Here is a 22,219-nt window from a genome sequence, read left to right on the forward strand (position 1 = left end):
CTATCTCTATAATTATTATGAAAGAAACAAATGACTACTAAAAAATACATGCATGTATTTGGACACATAATTTGCTTTCGCCTCTATCCTCATGATGCAAACTAAGAACCCTAAAACATTGTGATCAGGACCAACTAAAATCTAGAGGTTCAACAGTGAAGTAGTTGATACAGCCTTTGGACTTCCTGAAATCCTTATTGTAGCAGTAGAGAGGACTTAGACATTGCCATTTGTAATTTTCACTACTTCAAAGCGAGTGATTATCCAAATTGAAGAAAAAAGAGCTTGAAATATTTTTGCAAGATGTTTAGGGACATCTTAAATTCAGATACCCTTGACAAATTCTTCTCCTTTTTCCTCCTATGTGAAGGTGCTCATATTTTGTTTCTTGCCAACTGCCTGAAGTGATTTCTACCTTGTACTTGTAGAAATTCTGTCAAAAATGGACATTTTTAGCAGAATATTTTCATTCCTCATTTTTTTGGCATAATGAGATGCATAGAGAAAAAGATTTTTTTGTTTTATGTGGCACCTTTGAAAGAGATATATGTAATATTTTGTTAACTTTTTTCCCCCAAAACTAATAAATAAATAACATGGGACAGATTGTTGGTGCTTCTGAGGTAATTACATCTTTTACAGCAATTCCATAAAGGCAGAGTTTCCTGCTTGACTGAAAGAGAGCTTAAATGGAAATGGACCTGCTTGAAAAATCTGTTTGGGAGATATAATGATAAAGTGAAACACCTCAAGAATTCTTGCTTTTACATTTAATCCAAATTTCTTTTCCCATTAGAAATTAAATGCAATAATCTTGTGGGTCTACACAAATTTTGGAAACTTTATGATCAAAGTATGTATTGTAATTGAGATCATTATTTTACCCTATAACTTGTTTTCTTATAAAACATTCAGTGTTTTACTTGGTGATTCTTGCCATGGTTCATATCTCCCTCGATTGATGTGATCCTATCTGACCCCATTTTTGGAGTTTAAAATGCTGTATTGGTCAAAAATTCTGTTTGGACACTGGAAAGTTCACCATTACATTTTCCAAAGTTATGTTCTATAAATCAGATTGATATGAATGTAGATTATAATGCAATTGAACTCTAAATCTCTATATGTAAATTATAGATACGGTGTTGAGGTTGACTTTAGGCTACTGTTTTTTGAAATTTGCTTTTATGATTTCTTAATAAATGTTAAATTTGTTCTTTTATATAGTCCCTTCCTTATTTACTTATTACTAGTTCTTAGACTTCACCAATGACACTGATTGAAACTGTTCGTAGATTGTCCTCTGTAATTAATTGGTTTTCCTAACTTGCAAGAGAATCTTTATAATATGCCTCTTTATATTCTTGAAAAAAAATCTATGATAACACTGCCAAAATATTTTGGAATTGTTTTCCTTTCATCTCTGCAAATTATGTATTTCTGTCATTTATGTTAATATATTTTAATTCAGTAAAAATAAGCTAACAAACTGTGAAGGGCACAAGCTATAAACCTCTCAACAGCTTTGGCAAGAAAAGTCGTGAGAAAAGTATGAATGGGGATTTGGAGGATCAGTTCTGTGAGTGATGTTATAAAATAAGGACATTATGGATGGTGAGCTACATTTTCAGCTTGAAAAAGAATCTGCATGTGTTTTACAGAGTGTATTAATTCAAAGTGACCACATTAAGGGCTGTCACTAAACTTCCTTTTCAGTGGTCTCCCTAAGACAAATCTCCCTTTTCCTTTACTTCAGGTTTGGTTTTGAGTTTTTTTTTTTAAGAATATAGAAGCATGAAATGTAAGAATTCATTCGAGTATGTCACTGTGGTGTGGCAAATTACATATTGTTCTGGTTCAGACAGTGATATGTGGAAAATTTATGTGTTATCTCTAGAAATTTGTATTATCTGCAGATCACCTAAGAACTGCACTCTATGAAGTGATGTTAGCTCTGTAGTTATCTATTAAATTATCACTGTTTCAAATATATCTGGAATACCTTATTGCTAGTTTCTCTTTTCAAAATAATGCGTATGCATTAGCTGAGAATTGAGGTAAAATGGTTGAACATTACGAAACCATGCTGATGGACAAGGTGGCATAGAAAATTAACTGAAAATTGTGGGGAACCGAATATTTACATTGGTTTGTCTCATTGATTAAGGTTTGTTTACTACTGAAAGTCAAAAGCACATAGGAAAAAAGTCAAAAGTACATTGTTCTCAAATACAAAAAAAGAGAACAAATGTATTCTGATGTGAAAATCAGTTATTTAAGTAGCTATTACATACTGATATTGAACAAAGTATTGTTGTTGTCAAACAGTTTTGATTTTTTATACATTGTGTAATGGTTGAATTAAGGGCATAAAACAATCCATTAATGTGTTGTGGCATCTTTTATAAAACTAGAGAGAGGTAATTTTGATTTTGTATAGAAGCAGTGAATGTTAGGAGAAAAAGCATATCAAAACCTCTTAATCTGACAATTTATACCCAGAAACAGAAGAATTATTTTTGATTCACAATGGAGAGTCTCAAATTGATTTGTCCTTGGAAAGTTGCATTGCTCAGAGCCTATATATTTCATAGTACAAGCAGTATGAAGGAAATCCTGTGTCTTGAGAACTTGAAAGAGTCTCAGTTGCCATACTCAACTATACCAGGGAAGAGTACTACTCCTGAACTGAGACATGGAAATGTGCTACACACAGACACGGACATGCAGACACTCAAACACCTTCTTCACATACAGTTATTTGAATTGTATTTGCTATTCACTGTTTTGGTGTCTCAGTTTCAGTATTTCTGGCATATCTTATTTCTGAGAGAAGTTTTTATAATAAAATATTCAATGAACGTTAAGAACAGCAAATAGAGGTATAACTTCGGCACATGTAAGAATAAGGTTTAAGAATAGCTTCAGTTTCTGTAGACTATAGTCTGAGAAGCACAGCTGTTTCTGAGAAACACAGGCTCATCTGATGTTGATTGTTCAGCCTTGAAACCTGCATAATTCAGATCAGAACTACAGTGGATCAACCACCACCTCTTTGCTTTGATAGCCACACACTGGGATGTTTCAACAGTTTTATTGTGTATAAAACCCACATTTTTTTGTGCTTACAGCAGGCTTCTCCTGTTATTTCTCTAGCTATTGAAATTCTCAAAATAAAATACCTTTATTTTTGCTTTCTTCCTTATCCTTAATAACTGGTTATCACTAATAAACTTTGAGGCTTTATTTCTGTATTGTTTTCAACTCATGCAAGCTACCAAGCGAAGCTGACAATTGTAAATATCGTGAATGTGGTGTTGACAAGGACAATTACATCAATTACCAATTTAAATTTAAAATTACCTTTTTTCCCTATTCACTTAATCTCTCAGATGGTGTGATATTATTGATTTATTTTTAATAAAGAATAACCCGCCCATACGTTCTTTAGGATATATTAGCTTGAAAACAAAGATGACAAAGGGCAGTTTAGGTTTTGTTGGACAGACCAGAACATTTTCATTCTGTACTCTACAGCACGAAAACTCTAATCCCCAAATTTCTAAGGGCCTGAAAAGAGAAAGGATTTACATTAATTGATTTATCTGAATCCACTTCTAGATACCACAAACTGAAAGTACAGAACGTAATCTTTTTAAAGAGATCTGACAGGTGAGTTATCAAACATCTTTTGCTTTATGTCCTCCATAATATTATCAGATAAAAATTAGGCAAAATTTTCAACACAGCTCCTTCAGGTTTTCAGGTACACACTTCTGTCTGTGTGCTCTCTTGAAATTTCTTCCGTGAAGTTTATGGCACTTACTCTTCCAAACTTATCACTTATCTATTTTCCAGGACTAGCCCAGAGGAAAAGCATCAAGATTTTGCATATTAATTGTCAGAGCACTAACATATAGCATAGGTATTTCTGTTTATGTAGGAGATAAATTGCATCCTTTTGGCCTGTGGAAATACAGAAAGTATTGTAAGCTTTCATGGTACCAGATGGTTTCTAATTACTAATGCCATCGCCTGGAAGATTGTTTTTAGTCACTGACAAACTCACAGTATATTTGCATTTAAATGGCTCTCAGATGTACCAGTAGCTTCTCAATACACTGTCAGTAGGGACACAACTCCAATTCTATACAGCACCTTCACTGAAGCAGCCACTGGCCAGATGTCTGCACATAAATTGAATGCACTAGTGATGTCTGGTTACCTTTTACTCTTTCATCAGAACAAGGCTTTGACCCCTCCTCTGATAAACAAACCTCTCTCTTTAACATGACAACCTCTTATGTCTTTTTCATTATAATTTTCCCTGGGCTAATGCAGTCTTCCCTAATGAAGTGATTTACTTCGAAATACTACAGATGCTGTATCTAAAAATCTATTTGAAACAAAGAAAATAAATCCATTTGTTTCAGTAAAGCTTTCATCACAGTACTGCCAAAGCAGAGTCATTATTGCATTTCATCTAAAGTTGACTCAGCTGTGGTTGAAAAGTAAATTCTAATCGATGCAGATTGAATTCATAGAATAGATTGCACAAAACTGCACTTTACTTTAAGGATGTTTATGTTGTGTTGTGTTGCTGTGAAACCTGTTCAGGCAAAAATTTCTTTGGAGGATATGTGTAATGTAGAAGAAAAAGATAAATGTTAGGTAAAAACTGTGTTCTCCTCAATTTTGTACATTGCTGATCACTGACATACGGAAAATTTTCTTTGAATATTGCTTCAAGATTTATGGTCTGAATTTAACTATTCTAAGATTAGACATAGGGTTTTTTTTCTGATTTCTATGATTCAATGAAGGTGATAGTGTGTCTACACGATTTTTATGATATTCATACAACAACAATCCTTAAAAAATTTCCAAATATAGCAGATTCACACACACAGATACACTCTCAGTCTTGCTGAAGTCAATGTTAAAAGATTCAAAAAACTCAAATTCCATCCTAGGTACCTTCATTTATTGCAGATGGAACAGTAAAAGTTAGTGACAGCTTTTCTACATTGCTCTGCTTTTTTTAAGGATAGGGATTTTAAATTAGCCAAATATGAATGCAGAAAGTTGAGACAGGACTGTTTTTATGAGTATATGAGAATGATTCATATTCTGGATCAGGAAAACCAGCTACCAGAATTTCCTCCACCTGCACCTTTAAGAGAAATGAGTGCTTTGCAAAGGCACATTATTGTTGTAGGGCTGGTGGCAGTAGTCCTACAGCTGTCAGTTCACATGACAGAGGATGGAGGCCCTATAGCAGCTGACAGTGATGGGAATTTTTTCTCTAACTGCAGTGTGATTCTAAAATGAAGTACTGGTCCTATGTGCAGTCTATCTATACCTGGTTTTGCTTGGTTCTCCTTGCAGCCTGCAGGAAGTTAGAGGCTTCTCTAGAGAGTGATTCATTCCATCCAAAGGCAAAGGTGAAGATGCGGAGGGTGATTCACCTAAACTATTTCCTTCCATATACTTGGAGAAGAATGAAAAACCTGACTAATATAGACAAGTAAAATAGCCAGATCTCTAATAAATTGCTTAAACAGGATCTTCAAAATACCATGTTAAAAAAAATCTTGACATGTCTAAATATAACAGACGAAAATAAGTTTAAATTTAGTTTTAAGGCCAACCTTCAAATTTCACTGAAATTTTCCAGATGAACAGGAGAGAATGATGAAAATAGTTTTCCTTGTTAAGTCTTGGCTCCTGTGTAAGGTGCTTCCTACAGTGCAGGCTGTTTTCTCTTCCAATAACATTTTTAAAACCATCTGTATAAACAGGAGCTGTCAAGGGCAAAACTCCACTTGAGTCTACCAGACAAGCTGGGCAGGCATATGCTCTATAATGCTGGGGGGATATAAATGCAATCTTTATCCCTCTTGCTGTCTGTGAAGCCAACAGGCCTCAGAATATACATAAAATCATGGTTTACTTAGCATGTCAGCGTGGCTTACTTGGTTCTAAGGAAAAGATAATTTTCTTGCCAGTACTGTGATGGTTGTCTTTAGGGACATATACTTCTACAGCAATGCTGTAGTAGAAAATATTTCTAATTGATCCTGACTAAAGGCTACACCTAGTTTCCAGTGCTGTTGTAAAGACCCTTCCCCAGGAAAGGAGATTACTTTCTTGCATGTTATGATGAGTAACTAGATTTTAAAAAAAGCTACTGTAGATACCAGATCCAGGTCCTGCATCAGGAGAATATCTCTGTCCAGCAACTTAAATTCAACATATGCTTTTCATCTGCAGGCAGCCTTGGCAGGGATTAGTGCAGGGCTCAGAGATATTCAGATGGGTGGAGCAGCTCTTCTCTTTGGAACTCACAGCAAAGAGCATTCATTGGGGTTGTTCTGCTGAAAGAGAACCAAATTAAACAATCCTTTCCACACATTAGGCTTGTGTTCTCCTGGAGGGCATTTCCATTTGCATTCTGTCCAAGGACAAGTGTGAAGAAGTATGTGGAAGGTGATGCACCTGAACTACTTCCTTCTATCCACATGGAGGGGAATGAAAAACATGACAGACAAGTCAAATAATTAGATCTCTAATAAATCTTCTAAAAGGGATCTTCCCTAAATTTTTAAAGGGACATTTGCCTCTGTACTTTTTGACCATATAAAATCTGTTTCCTCTAGACTATTGCTACTGGTCACATCGGACCATTTCAATTAGTAGTTACCTGATTTCATCAGTCATATGACAACATGCAAGTTAGGCATAAATTTTTCAGATTTTGAGAACTGCAAAGCATATCTGGGAAAAAAAACCCAAACTTCTGAACAGTTTTTACCAAAACAAAGTCTTGAAAAAGTCTTAAACTTGAATTGCATGGACAAGAACAGAAATTTCCAATTTTGGAGGAGTTTGGTTGTTTAGCTGCATTTTTTCTGTTTCCTACTTATTTGTTTTCCTTCCCAGATGGCAGGTCCATTCCACGCTCTCTGAGCCATTACTTTAAAAATTCTCGGTTTTGACACACTGAATGCTAACAGAACCTTCACAAAGTTTTTAGCTTAATAATAATTATCTCAATTCTAGAAATATGAAAAGTAATTTGTACTTAAAGATTAAAATAAATAAAAGATTAATGGAAGAGAACGATTGTTATCTCAGCTTTAAGCACAACCTTTATTAATGACAGACAAAATGAGGGCTAAGGCTCATGTCTTCCTCACTACAAAGGACATCTGCTTTAATACCTTTAATACTTTTACCTTTAATACCTTTTTTTCTCATGCAGAAAAAACATTACAGAATATATTTCTAGATATTTATGAAATGGACCAATACGTATCAAATATTTTTGAGGTGTCGTATGTTTTTGAAATAGCATGAATCTGGCTGCACAGATTTAGAGAATCCTAAGGTATTTTGTGGTAATTATTTGCCTCTGATCCACAGCAGAATATTTAAGGATCTGCAAATCCTGAGAAACTAACTGGATATATACCTGTTTGTCTTGAAGCTTAAAATCAGTGAAAAGACAATCTTTGGCACTACTTGGAATTGATATTAAATTAGATCAAGGAAATGCAGTATGCTCAGTACTCTTGAATTTGAGAGCAGTGGCAAAATTGCTATGTACAAAATGGCTACAATAAGTATTTTGCTATTTTAAATCAAACTAAGGAGTGTTATCAGTGTAATCTATTAATTTCAATTTTATTATGTCAGCCTACCTGAACTAGTTTTTTGTCATTATCTTTTCTTTTTCTATTTTTTTTTTCAACTTATTAGTCAATTCTTTCTAAATTTTGGGAATTTCTGTTAACCAGTGGAGCAATATCACATTCTGTCTATAATAAAGAACTATGTCTCTATACAAAGTATAAAAGAATATGACTGGTGTGTAAATTAACCAACAAGTAGGCCACAGTCTAATCCATTTATTCGTTCAAGTACCATTGACTTCTGGACTTGTTTTGCATCAGAAACAATTGCTCCTGTCTTATAAAATTAAAATAATAAATCTTTTTTGCTTTATAGCATTGTTCAATAAATCCAAAGCCTCTTTCAAAGCTGAAGGATGATTTCATTTGCTTTAAGGAATCTCTTCCCAGCAGAATTTACTATGTATATGTGTGCATACATATTTAAGCTAGGTAGTAACAGAATTTCTCTATTGCCTCTGTCTAGTGACTGCTTTAGTATGATACATGTTTGGGTGCAGAATTGTGGCCAGAACAGAAGATCAAGAAAACATTGTGCATATTTGACAACTGTGAATTTAAGGAAAGCTCTCAGTATGCTTTTTAAAAGCTTATTGAACAAATGAATGTTCAGCTGCATTCAGTAAATTGTATCTGTGTAATAGTGAAATTTAAAACTTTCCATAATTATCAGGTAAAGAAATGTGTTTAGATCTCAAAAACTATGAGCAAACTTTTTGTCATATAAAGCAAAAGTTCCTCGAAGGAATCTATACACCTGAATTTAAACACGGAATTGGAGTAATGTCAATAGAATTCTGAGCAGTTTGGTTTCCTTTAGTTATTAATTTTCCTTTTGATACAGTGTGATCATCTACAGTAATCCTGAAAAGAGCTAATAGAGTGTGGTCACTGTCATTGCTAATGACAGGATTTAAGATGGAACATTTGAGCATCCATACATCTCCCTGTTAATTATTTAAAGCTATTGTCTCTATGAGGACCTGTCTGTGGCTGTGGAGCTATAACGTGCAGTACTGAGTTACGTTACTGAAAACCATTTTATTGCTTGCCTCGTTATGCCTCCTACTGAGGATATAAAGTTAGTCCTTGCCATCTGAAAAGAAACAATTTTATTAGTGGTGAAACTGCCAAGAATGTTACAGGGCTCCCTGGAATTCTGTCAAAGAAACATCAATTTGATCAATAGTGTGGACGTTGAAAGCTCTATGAAAATAAGGCAAAGCAGGAAAAAGCACACTTGCAACAAAAAAAACCAAAAAACAAAAAAAACCACCGAAAACAAACTGTGGTTTCAAGAACAGTTCTCTTGAGATAAACATCTTCAAATGTGCAAATTTATGGTTTAGATTCAGCAGTCAAAATGCAGGATATGTCTAAGTTAGATGAAATTACATAAATTTGTATGCACTAGACTTTCACAAGCCTCCTAATAACTTACTCTCAGAGGAGTAAATTCAAGTGCCACATGTCAATGTACTACCACCACCATTGTCATAATTTATCAGTTTACACCCATACGTTCAAACAAGTTTAAATAAACAACAAAAGCAAATATTTTAAAGGGAAATATTATGAAGGGAATCAAAGGGACCAGAACAGACTACACAGATTCCAGATTCTGTGAGATGATCTTGTCACTTGTTTCTGATAATTTTGATTGTAATTTTGTTCTAAATTAACCCAAACAGATTATTGACCAATATTCAGCATAGGAGCAGAGAAGTAATTGGGCCAGAAGAAAGTACAACTCTGACTAGAGTGTAATTCATCATTGGTGAGTAATACACAGGGAGACTCTTTTAAAACCTGTGATGATTTATAAATTGCATGTTTACATGTAAATCTGAAAACCCTTTAAAAAATTAATGGCATCAATTAAGTGTTTTTTTTATGTTCTGTTATTTCAGACTAATGAAGATAAAAATAATCTAGTTGGTGTTCTAGACGGTCAACAAAACTAGCAAAAGTTCCTCACCAAAAGGCCAAATAGGAATATAAAATATTTGAAGGGTTTCAGAGACTTGTTCTCTGTCAAGAAACACTTTTGTCTGTTTTCTTGAACCATTCAGGATGAGAAAGAACATTTCACAGATATTGAAATCAATGAGATATCACCTAGCAGAAGGGAAACATATCTATTCTTAATAACAATAATATAAATAAAATTCCTAAATAATAATCTTAACCATCCAAAGGGTTGAAAATGCATATTATATAGAGGGTCTATAATGTTCAGTTTTAAAATTAGGAAGGTGTATAAAGGATTCACTCCTTTGTGATTCAATAATGAGCTTGTCAAAGACAGCTGTTATGTTCATTGGCTGGGCTGTTGTTCATGTGCCATGTCCCAGTACATAAACATGTACAGAGCCAAGACCTGTGTTGTAACCTCATTGTAGCATCATGAGAAGAGCAAAAAATTAAATAGTGCTAGCTGGATCTTTCTGGACACCTTTGTAAAAATCTTTGTCATAGTATCTCTTCTAAGGAGATAGAAAAAGACATAGATAGATAGATGATTGATAGATAGATAGATAGATAGATAGATAGATAGATAGATAGATAGATAGATAGATGATATAGATAAATACACACATGCATGATGACATTTTCATACCACTTCTCTCGTTGCCCTGTACAAGGTATAATTATTTCCTTGAAGATGGAAGGGGTTAAATGAAACTGTGTGCTTTAGGTAGGAAATGCTTCCACCATCATGTGGACCAAAGAAATGAGTTTGCATTTGCCTGGCATGGGGGTCATTAAAAATCTTTTACTGCCTTATCTTTTGAGAACAGCTGGCTGGTAAAACTTGCATATTGAATTTATTGAGCTCATTCCTATTTCAAAACATGTTTATATCTATCATTGAGCAATTTTGATAGCATCCCTTTTATATTTTACATCAATGGTATTAACTACAATTCATGTTGTTCATTTGCTATTAAAAGTAACAGATGGTACACTAAACTATTTTTTCTACAACATAAAGCATCTACTCAGTTGACATCAAAATGTGTTTCTGCTCTGAAAAATGGCTTTCATAAAACACACTTTTTGGAATTCACATTTGTCACTTATTGATGAGTCTTGGATGAAATAAACTCTTTTTTATAACTTATATGTTAGATTTTTTAACTACTTGGAAATTTGGGTGGTTTGTAAGAATAAACCTGGTTTTAATGGTACCAAAATCCTTAAGGGAAAAAGGATTAGCAATGAGGATGTATGTACCATTTTTTTTTTCATATTATACAGTCAGGCACAGATTCTAGCTCAGTATCCTGACTTATATTAGCTTTACCAAAAAAAGGCACACCAAAATTAAAATATACAAACCAGAATATGACTAGATTTCCTCTTAGACCAGCCACCTAAGCTCTAGAAGTATTTTTGACAGCTTAACTGGGTCTACACCAGCCCACAGCTGGAATTACTGTCACACTGTCTGTCACTCCTGAGAAAGTACTGTGGGTTGCTGCCATTTGCTTTGGAGGTATCTAATACTTAGGCAGATCATGAGTCTTTGACTAATCTGGCAGATGTGGTTCCCTTGTGACAAGGTAATACAGATTATTATGAAAAACTCCTGTTTCTCATTGCTACTTATGTCAGGATTGGTTTCTCAAATTTGTGGTTTGATTGGGCAGCTTTGGTTAATCTCTTATTGCAAAGTATCAGGAGTTGCTGAAAGTTGGTATCCTACAACTCTTTCCTAATTCCTAACTCCTGTTTTCCTAACTCCTTTACTTGAATAGCATTGTGGTATGGTTGCAGCTTGCATGAACTTAGCTGGGTGGTTTACATTCTAAAAAAAAAAATTTAAATTATGGATAGCTGTAATACAGATAAAATAGAATTTGGTATATTTTGATTAGAAAATAAGTCAATAATTGTGTGATGGTAAAGAGGTTGTGAAGACATAGAGATTCAATATACAATGGATATCTTATCTTTGTAAGACCTTATCTTTCAGTTTCCCTTAACTTGAGCAAGAAGTATACCGAGGGAAGACTTTATTGAGACTTTTAATTTTATTTGTATTCTGACAAAGCAGCATTAAGAAATTCCTTACTTCTTTGTGTTGGGATGCAACACTGCAGAATTTTTCCTAGTTAGTTCTTTTCTTTAAAGATCCCAAAGAAAAGCATAAGAGAGAGGGTTAACAACAATCCTGACATGTACTTAAAGTCAGGAAACACTGAAAAAGTCCTGCAGTATTTGACGTTTTACAAAGGATAACAGAGACACCTAATGGCAAAGAAAAGGAACTTATTTAAACATGATCATGGACAAAACACTACTTTCTGGAAAATTCAAAGCAATATGAGTTAAATTCCAAACGAAATTTTCCTTTTGATATTCTAGTCTGGATGTAATATAGATGAATGCAGGAAACATAGGAATTTATACACTGGAAAATAGCTAGTGATAGATGTTCCCTGATTGTTAATTTCATTCAAAGTTCTCACTTCCAAGTTATCAAGTCTAATTTTAAAACCCTTTTCTTGTCTTCTGTACAAATATCACTGCAATAATGCTTGGTTAGTGGTGCCAGAAATATTTTTTTTTTGTTTATTTAAAAAGATAGCACAAGCAAAATATAGAACTTCAAATTCATTCAATAGGAGTGATCCAATCCAAGGCAGTCAAGAAATGTGAAGGAACATGTGTTGACCTTTTTCTTTAAAAAAAAGTAAAAGGTTGAAAGGGAAACTCTGTCTCCTTTGCAAAACTGTCATGCAAATGGAAATCAATTGACAACTGAAAATCAGACTTCTCATGTCGATTAGGAGACAAAGATCACATTCAAGCAAGCACATCAGGTTCACACATAAAGCAGATATAGAAGCACCTGAAACTTGACACAGTTGGCATACCTGCCTTGCTAAGGAAATGCTACTCGGCTGACATCAAACACACCAAAATCACAGTGATACAATTGAGATGAAATGTTGAAATGATGTCATTTCTGGGTACAATAAAGAGAATGGAAATAGGCAAAGACTAAAAGTGTACAATCTTTATAAAAATTCCATGGATTTTGCATAAAACATGTGGGACTTTTGCATTATAAAAGAAAGGAGTGCATTGACTGTCTCCAGTCTGTTTAAATTATTGGGTTGCACAAGAGAAGAAAAACACAAGGTTAACTGCTGCTGCTGCTTCCTCAGCAGCCTCAAAAAGCCTCTTCCTTACAGTGAACTTCAAACCTCCAGTTTGCCAAGATAAATTTTCTATCCAATTTATACAATGTCATTGAGTCTTATGATGTTTATCACATGGAAACACTTGAGTCAAGAGGCAATAAGTGCCTTAAATAAAAGTTTGAACAGGGAGCCTTGCTTGAACATACCCTAAAACTTGTTTGGTCTCAGGTACAGTAACCTGTAGGAAGTAAACACACCTAAACCCAGAGGTGTCCATTGACTCAATTCTAACATCATCCCTAACTTTGATCACAACCATGTAGCCCCTGCCAGATCAACACAAAGATGGCTCTGCAGATTCTTGCCTTAAATACATCCTAGTGTCCATCTGAGAAAATGCTATAGCTGTAAATTATCAGATGTTTGTAAAAAAGAGATCAAAATACCGAAACATCTTTCTCGTATGTATCAGATGGCGGAAAGAGATTGAACTAGGTTGGACTTATTGTACCTTGCCATGAAACTTAACAAGAGATTTGATAGGTTTTGAGGGAAGGTGATATAGCTGGATTGACCCCGTGGATCTTCCAGAAAATAACTTTTGCATTGCTATTCCTTAGGAGCACATGCCTACAAAAACTTAAACACAGCAAAGGATTCCCAGCCAAAGACCCACAGGGGAGAGAGACTGAGCAAGCGTCATGCACAGCATACAATGCCCTATGTTCAAATATTTACATTAACTTCATTTTGTTCTAGATTCGTCAGCTGGATGGAAAGTTACTCTATTTACAGGTGTGTAAAAAATAATTACAGGTTTCATCTAAATTTTTTGTGTGTGTGTGTGTATTATTATATTCTTGATCCTCATCTCCTCTATACTCAAAATTAAATTCAGTAGATAGTTGCTGACATGATGGAAAAGAGCCATTTCAAAATGACTGTTCTAACTACAGCTGAGATCTACATTCAGTATAAGTAGTATATGCACCTGTGAAAAAGATGTGAAACATAAAGTAAAATCAAAAATTCCAAACAGCACATGAAGTTTTCCTTACGTGATGAAGCAAAATAGACATGTATATTCATGGGGGAGTAATGAGGGAGGAAAGACCTGAGGACAACTGACAGACATTAGCAAAAAATATTATCAACCTTGAAAATCTTAACTGCTGTTCCAGAATTCTTCCTCTCAACTTAATTGACTCTAAAGACCACATACTGCATGAAGAGCCTTTAAAATTCATGTTCTGAGGCAATTTCAAACCACTGCAGTGGTAAGCTGAAGTGCAGAGCACGTGAAAACTTCCCAGAATAATATATATTGATGTAAATGCAAAAATTAATATTGCATAGCAATTAATGCTGCCAGAGATTAAATTATATTGTAAATATTTAAATGACGAGCAATTAATTTTTTAGTTTTAGTTTTAGTTAGAATTAGGGAATTTTCAGAAATATTATTATCCTTAAACTATTCAATCAGTAGCTGAATTATTACCTTGTTAAATAAATAGGCTGTTTTCCAGTTCCCCTTTGTCCTGAGGAGGAAAGCAAAAAGATTAAAATCTCTGCCTCAAACTCTATACTTCTAGCCATTATGAAGGCTAACATAATCTTTGTACAGTAATTTCATGACTATAAGGCGCACCCTTTTGACTAAAATTTTCCCCAAAACCCAGAAGTGAGCCTTATAGTCCAGTGTGCCTTATCTGATGTGCAAAGTTCGGAAATTTGTGAACTCGGAAGTGCAATCTGCGAACTGAGCCAGGACCCGCGGGAGCTGCGGCTGGCGGGCAGGGAAACCAGGAACCGGCGCGGCCGCTGGGTGGGGAGAAGCGGGGCAAAGCGGCACGGCTGCGGGGAAGTGCCAAGAAGCGCTGCAGGAAAGCACCGAGAAGCAGCGAAAAAGCGCCCCGGGAAAGCACCAAAAAGCAGTGAAAAAGTGCCACAGGAAAGCACTGAGAAGTGGTGGAAAAGCGCTGTGGAAAAGCGGCAAAAAAGCGCTGCTGGAAACCGCTGAAAAGTAGCGAAAAAAACTGTGCCGCCCCGAGCCACGGACGGTCCCAAGCCGCGGTGGCTCTGAGCCACCCTGTACCACAGCAACTCTCAGGTGTGAGCTGTGGCTCCGAACCACGGCAGCCATGAGCCGCGGCCACCCCGAGCCCTGCCTTGCCAGTCGGGGGCGGGCGGGAGTGCCGGGGCCCACTGCACCAGCAGGGCTCCTGGGGCTGTGTTTAAAGGCTACACCGATCTTTGAAAAATGTTTGCAAATCGAGCACCTGCCAGTAATTCATTACTTTGTTGCACGCCGCGCGGCTCCTCGCTGCAAAAAAATAGTGCACCTTATAGTCCGTTGCGCCTTATATGATCTACAAAGTTGCGAAAGTTGCCAACTCCCAGAGGGTGTGCCTTGTAGTCCGGTGCGCCTTATGGTCGTGAAATTACGTAAATTAAATTTGGAGAGCTTATCTGATGTCAGAGAGGTTTGGAGTCAATGAGGACATTCACTTCCAATCATCAGGTAAAGAAGAGGATGTTGGTTTTTTTTCCACCATTAGAAATTATTCATAAAGAGCTCTGCAGGTATACCATATCCATATGAAAGGAGTGTTGGCTTTGCCTGGACTTGCTCTGTGCAACCTTGTTGGTGTTCCTTTATTGGGTGTTGATACTGGAAGAGAGAATCAAGACAAAACTGAGGAATAAGCCCAGCCTCAAAGGTGATAAATAATTAGGAGTGAAATCAAAACCCTGACCTCTGCAAGAGCAAGCTCCCAGCTCTTTAAGGAGCTGGTGGATGAGATTTTCTGTGAAATTGTTCTTAAGGACAAAGGGCTGGCAGCTCTTTAAGGACACTTTTCTTAGAGCACAAAGCTCTGTGTCCTGGTGTGTAGGAAATGGAGCAAGACAGGCCTGAAACTGCCATGACTGGGCAAGGATCTGCTCCTCATACTGAGCAATAAGAAATGCACAGACAGTGGAAGCAAAAAGAGGTGACCTGGGTAGAGTATACAGATATGTTTTGAATATGCAGGGATGCAGGGATGGAGTTAGGAATTCTTGCATTTCTTTAACAGATATGTTGTCATATATTGCTGTATTGGAAGAATCTTGATCAATGAGAGGCCTCAAATATCTTTGAAATTAGTTCTTCTTGGTATAAGAATCTTTTCCATGTGACTTTCAAAGACAGTTTCTAACCTATGCTTTTTTCTGTGATATGAAATTTATTAAAATTAAGTAGAAAATATTAATTACTCAAATAGATTCTAGGGCTTAGTGGAAGATGGTTATGTTAGGAGGACAATATATTGGCAGTAGAACCTTGATGCAGCAGCCTATGTCACCTGGCACAAGTGTAGTGGGTTAACCCTGTCTCTATGCCAGGTACCCACCAAAGCCACTCTCTCACTCCCCTCTGCAGCTGGACAGGAGAGAAAATATAATGAAGGGCTCATGAGCTAAGATTAGAACCATGAGAGAGATTACTCATCAAGTACTGTCATGGGCAAAACAGGCTCAAATTAGAGGTATTAATTGAATTTATTGTTAATAAAACCAGAATGGGATAAGGAAAAGTAAAGTAAGACTTTAAAAATACCTTTTCTCCATCCCTCCCTCCTTCCCAAGATCTACCTCCTCTCCCAGTGCTGCAGAGAGATGAGAATGAAAGTTATGGTCAGTGATCACATGTTTTTTCTCCTGCTGCTCAAGGAAGGGAGTCATTCCTCCACTTCACCAGGAGGTTCCTTCCATGAGATACAGTTCTTCGTGAACTTTCATGATGTGAGTCCATCTCATGAGCAACAGATAGACACAAAGTGCTGCAAAGTGAGTCCATCCCACAGTCCTTCCCTCAAACTGCTGCAGCACGGGTCACTCCTCCAAGGCATGCTGTCCCTCAAGGACAGGCTGCTCCAGTGTGGGCTCCTTTCTCCATGGACATCCCATGGATTCACAGCCTCCTCTCAGGCATTGAACTGCTCTGGTGTGGGTCTTCTCTGTGTGTTGCAGTGGATTTCTGAATCTACATGGACTTCCTTGGCTGCAGGGACACAGCTACTTCATCATGGCCTTCACCAGAGGCTGCAGAGGAATTCTAGCTCCAGGGCCAAGAGCTCCTCCTCTCCATCCTTCTCCAGACCTTAGTGTCTGCAGAGTTGTTTCTCTCACATGTTCTTACCCTGCTCTTCTCTGGCTGCAATTACAACTGTCCAATAACTTCATTTTCTTTCCAAAATATGTTATCAACAGAGGTGTTCTCATCATTTCTAATTGGCCCAGCCTTGACAAGCAGCAGGTCCACCTTTTGAGCAGCCAGGGTTTGTCTCTGCTGGACATGATGGAAGCTTTTCGCAGCTCCTCACAGAAGCCTCCCAGGTAACCTCGCCACTACCACAATTTGGCTATGAAAACCCAATACAACAAGTTATGTTTCACATCTTAATTTCAGTTTCACTGTATATGAAGTAGAGAGAGGCAATCATCTCCTCTTCATAATGGTGACCATCAGGGACAGTGATAGAAAAACTCAAGGATATTGCTCCCTCTACCAGCCTCTTCAGAAATACACAAAGTGTGTCCAAAACATAGTGGATCCGTCTGCTACTGGATCTCATAAACAGTCCCTTTTTTAAGAGAGAAGGTGTGATCTGAAGCATTTCTACGAAAAAAAGTTCAAATACTCTCTTGACATTATAGAAAATATTTGTGTTTTTTCATTAGGAAAAGATGATTAAGATAATTCTTTCCATTGAACATTTCCATTTATTACTTGGCAGCCAAAATGGCTGTTGGGGCAACATTGAATAAACTGCAACTCCCACCTGTACTTTACAAATGTGAATGTCTGTCTGCAAAGGATATGATTTTGAAAAATCGGTCATCTCTTCCCCACTAGTTCATGTGCTGTCAGAGCAATGGCCATGACATTCTCAATATTGTCAACAGTAACGCTCCATTGACAAAAAGAAAAAAGAATGAGGGCACACACAGCCCTAGGTCTGATAATATTTGCCTTATTGCCCTTCATAACATGACACGTGATGCGTACAGTTCTGTGTTGCCCTTTCTATGAACAAGTGCTTTGAGGGAGCTTACATAATCTTCTGCATGACTGGGTAGGCACCACTAAAGCAGCTTCCTTGTTCCTACCTCTCCGTCAAACCAATCTGAAATTTTATTTAGATTAGCCCTGTCTGCAAAATTACATTTTGCTGTTGTAAAATGTGAAAAAAAACCCAAACGAACAACCACAAGCAAAAAATACCCCAACAAACAAAACTAAACAAAAAGTTAAATCTTAATTCAATTATAATGTTTCCTGTAGGAAGAGACACACACATAACAAAGCAACTGCAAGTTTCATAGTCTTGGTATGCTCCTGCTTGACTCCATTTTAATTGTCTATGGTGTTTTTGTAAACTTTCAGCATCTTAAACCAAAGAAAATATAAAAGTGTAGGCAGGTTTGGGGTAGTCTGGTTTTTCAAATGTGTAGGGACTGAAAAAAGGAATGGCATCTTCTTAATTGTTTTTTACTTTATACAGCATGGTGGGTTAAAATCTAAGCAGCTGAATGTGATTAAGTCAGCATTCAGAACTGAGCAGTGCTGTTTCCCAGGGCTTGTAGATGATTTTGTCATCATTGCAGAAATCGGTACCACACTTTTGGTGCTGCTTATGGCATCTAGGGAGAGCTGTCAAGCAGTAGGAGCCAAACACCACCAGAGGGTGCCAATTACTTCCATAAGCAGGAAAATATACTTGTCAGGTAATCTCTGGAATAAATTTGTCAGGTAAATGCTGCATTATTTACTGAGTGGATGTGTTCAGAAGGTTGTGTTGGGCATTATACTGACCGTCAATAGCCTCCATGTGACCCCTGCCATTAGCATAAAACCATGAGAGCCAAAGCATGCAGCACACAGCTCTGTGATCAGGGCAGTGTGGCAAATGCCTCTGGGTCCAATTCCAGAGACAAGATAAGGTGTGATTTGAATGACTGCCTACTAGAGCTATTTCAAAACATATGCTGCTCCACAGCTGGAAAATCTGCAGGCAAACAGGTGAATAACAAAGTGTGAGGATTCCGGGATGTGCTATGGAGAGGTTTACTTGCAGAGCAGGCAGCAAACACAGAAGGTAGAATTTTAACTGTGATATGCAGAAAATTTGATTCTCTTTGTATGTGCTGACCTCTGGATGAAATTTAAGAGTGTGATGGCACAGGAGGTCTTGTTAAAGAGTAATGAACTTGGTAAGGATCTTCCCTAGACCTTTCCTCTCTGATACCATTACTTCTTTATCCCTCCTGCAAATGCTCCCTTTATAAACAGCTTTACTACTTCTCTGAACCCCCATTTAATCCACCAGTAAGAAATGGAGAGAAAGTCGGACAGGATTGTGAGTAATCATACTGAAGGAAGAATTATGATTTATGAGCATTTTAAAGTGCTAGCAATCAGAGCTCTACAATATTAAAACAACCTGTGTTCCAGCAATTTGGATCTTTGTTTTGTTCAAACAAGACTTAGTCTGGGCTGAATGAATATGAAATACTCGAGTAGAGTGAAAAACAGAGTGGTGGTCCTATTTTGTTTTTTTGTTTTGTTTTGTTTTGTTTTGTTGGGTTTTTTTTTTTTTTTTTTTGGGGGGGGGGGTGGGGGGTGGCAGGATGTGGTGGGTTGGCCATCGTTGGCTGCCAGATGCCCATCTAGCTTCTCTCTCCCTCTCCACCTAGTCAACAAGACACGTAGAAAATAGAGTGGAAAAGCTCATCACAAAGAGCAGGTAAATTGCTTATTGATTAATGTTACTAGTAAAACTGACTCACCTTGAGGAAGATTAATTTATTTCTAATTAGTAATAAAATAGGATAATAAGAAATGAAGACAAAAACTAAAACACCTTCCTCCCATCCCTCCTCCCTGCGAGCATCAACTTCGCTCCTTCACTCCTTACTCCGAACTTCCTCCCCCACAGTGGTGCAGGGTGATGGGAAATGGGGATTATAGTTAATCCATAACAGCTCCTCACTTCTGCTCCTTCCTCCTCATGCTGTTCCCCTGCTTCAACAGGGGTCTTTCCACTAGCTGCATCTTCCTTCAGGGCATGTACATCTGCTCCATCAGCCCCAGTGAGAATATCTGCTTCATCATGGTCCTCTCTGGGGGTTGCAGAGAAATCTCTGCTCCAGTGCCTGGAGCACCCTCTCTCCCTCCTCCTTCTCTCACCTTGGTATTTGCAGGACTGTTTCTCACACATTTTTCTCGCTCCTCTCTCTCAACTGCTTGCAGCATTATTTACCCTTTCTTAAACACACGTTCTCAGAGGCACCCCACCCGTGGCTGAGGTGTTCCACTGTGTCCTGGAAGTGGGTGGGTTGGAACAGATAGTGTTCCATGTGGGAGGCCACCCCTCGCAGCCCTCCCCAGTCGGGCACCTGTAGGCAATACAAGGGCTTAGGGATAAACTACAGCATTTAAGATGAAGGGAAAAATGGAGAAACGATTGAAGGAGGAGGAGGCATCTATTGAGTTAACCAAGAGATTGAGTTTTCCTGGCTGAAAGAGGGAACTGCAGGCAGTACAGCAGGGCACTTGGGTCAAGCAGGACACCAGACATATTGTGCTGTAGCCAGAGCTCTGGAAGAGTTTGCTAAAGGAGAGAGGATTGGCCAGCAAATGAAAATACTTGATAGGCAGAATAATGAATAATAAACTTATTATTTCATTTTCTCTGAGGGATTCTTTTCCCAAAAGAAATATCAGAATCAGCTTAGGAGGAAGATAAAACAAGAACAAGTAGAAATGGATTTAAATCAAAACCTCACAATGTTCTGTGGCCTCCTATCCTTGAAGAAATTTACTAGTTAGTTTTACAGCTTCACCATAAGATACTTTAGTGTTTTACCTGAAAGCACATAAATTAATTTATGTGCCCACTCATATCCCATGCCAAGCCACTGTCTGACCCAAAATAATGATATTGACATCTTCTCCACTTTCCAGCAATTTAGTTTCTTCCTAGACAACAATGATAAATCAATTAATTGTCTAGTGATTTAGTTTCAGAAAGGTTAAGAGGTGCAGGAAGCCAAATGTGTCCATGATAAGTAGGAAAAGTCATTCTTGACTACTGGGATTGTTAGTGAGTAGCTTTGACAGTAACCAAAACACAGCAGGGAATGACATTCACTGTTTCCCACTACAGTGAACCATCTAAAATATCACTATTTTAACTGTGAAATTTGCCCTATATTTTAAATGTGGTAGGACATCTTACTGGATTGAAGTAAAAGCACACTCCTCTGTTGAATCTAGGTCAAATTGAGGATTGGAAGGCATTTGCCATAACTAATGTGTTTGTGCCACGTTCCCCTCTGCCTCCAGCTCTGCAAAAGATAAAAGGTATTGGGTGCTCCCATGCATCTGCCTCTGCCTCTGAGCTGACCAAGCAGACAGAGGAAATACATTAGAAAACAATTGTCTGCATGTGGGGAAATATTAACTATGTCTTTCCAAAGAGTTGTAAGTGCCCATTAGTGAGGAAGTCAAGGAGTCAGTTTTTCACTGCAGTTGTTGTGTGGCAGACTTTGTAATGTGGCCCATCCCTCATTTCCTTCTAAGTCTCTATCAGATCTGGAGTTCATGTGCTTAGGAATGTTATCAGGAAAGATATAGGAAAGAATATCTGCAAGAGCAGTGACTGCCTTGACTGTATATGAACTTTCATATTCACTAGGTACAGGATTTCAAAATCTGCACATTTTACAACTGAAATGGTGACTGTACTTATATGTTTCATTCTGTTTATATTATACATTAAAATTATTCATTTTCCACTGTTCCTTATTGTCTTTGTTATGGTGTACATTTGTTTAGGTTACTAGGAATGTGACAGAATGAATCAGGCAGATTTTGGCTGAAAATTGCCTGTCTTGCTTTGCATGGCATTCCCAAGGCACTGAGTGTAGGTTCATTCACATCACACAAAGCCTTGTCTTTTGAGGCTATGAGGTCGCATGAGAAACCTGAGGGAAATTCCCAAATTATCTTTGATGTCAGTGGGGTATATAAGAGTTCATGAAGATCTTTTGGAGGATGGAAAGTGATTTTAAGCATATTACCCATGACTTCTGACCTGACAAGACTGTTCAAAATGTTCTATGGAGGAGTTCAGACTGGTTTCAAGAGATTGTCAGATCAGCCGTGGGTGGGATTACACATGGAAAAGCATATCATCCTTCAGTGTTAATGAAATTCCTTTGGTGTTTATGGAAAATATGGATATTGGTGAATGGCAGTATCTGATCATTATTTGTTATCTTGTTTTCTATTTCTGATGCCATTTTAATATAAATAGTACA

The 22,219-nt window shown here is 37.3% G+C and overlaps 1 long non-coding RNA gene across 5 annotated transcripts in view; it reads left to right on the plus strand.

Moving 5' to 3' along the window:
• The window catches only part of LOC117002663, a 78,349-nt gene that overhangs the window by 14,656 nt on the left and 41,474 nt on the right, over positions 1–22,219 (plus strand). The window lies entirely within an intron of this gene.

Source organism: Catharus ustulatus, chromosome 1 (genome assembly GCF_009819885.2).
Source record: "Catharus ustulatus isolate bCatUst1 chromosome 1, bCatUst1.pri.v2, whole genome shotgun sequence".
Taxonomy (NCBI): domain Eukaryota; kingdom Metazoa; phylum Chordata; class Aves; order Passeriformes; family Turdidae; genus Catharus; species Catharus ustulatus.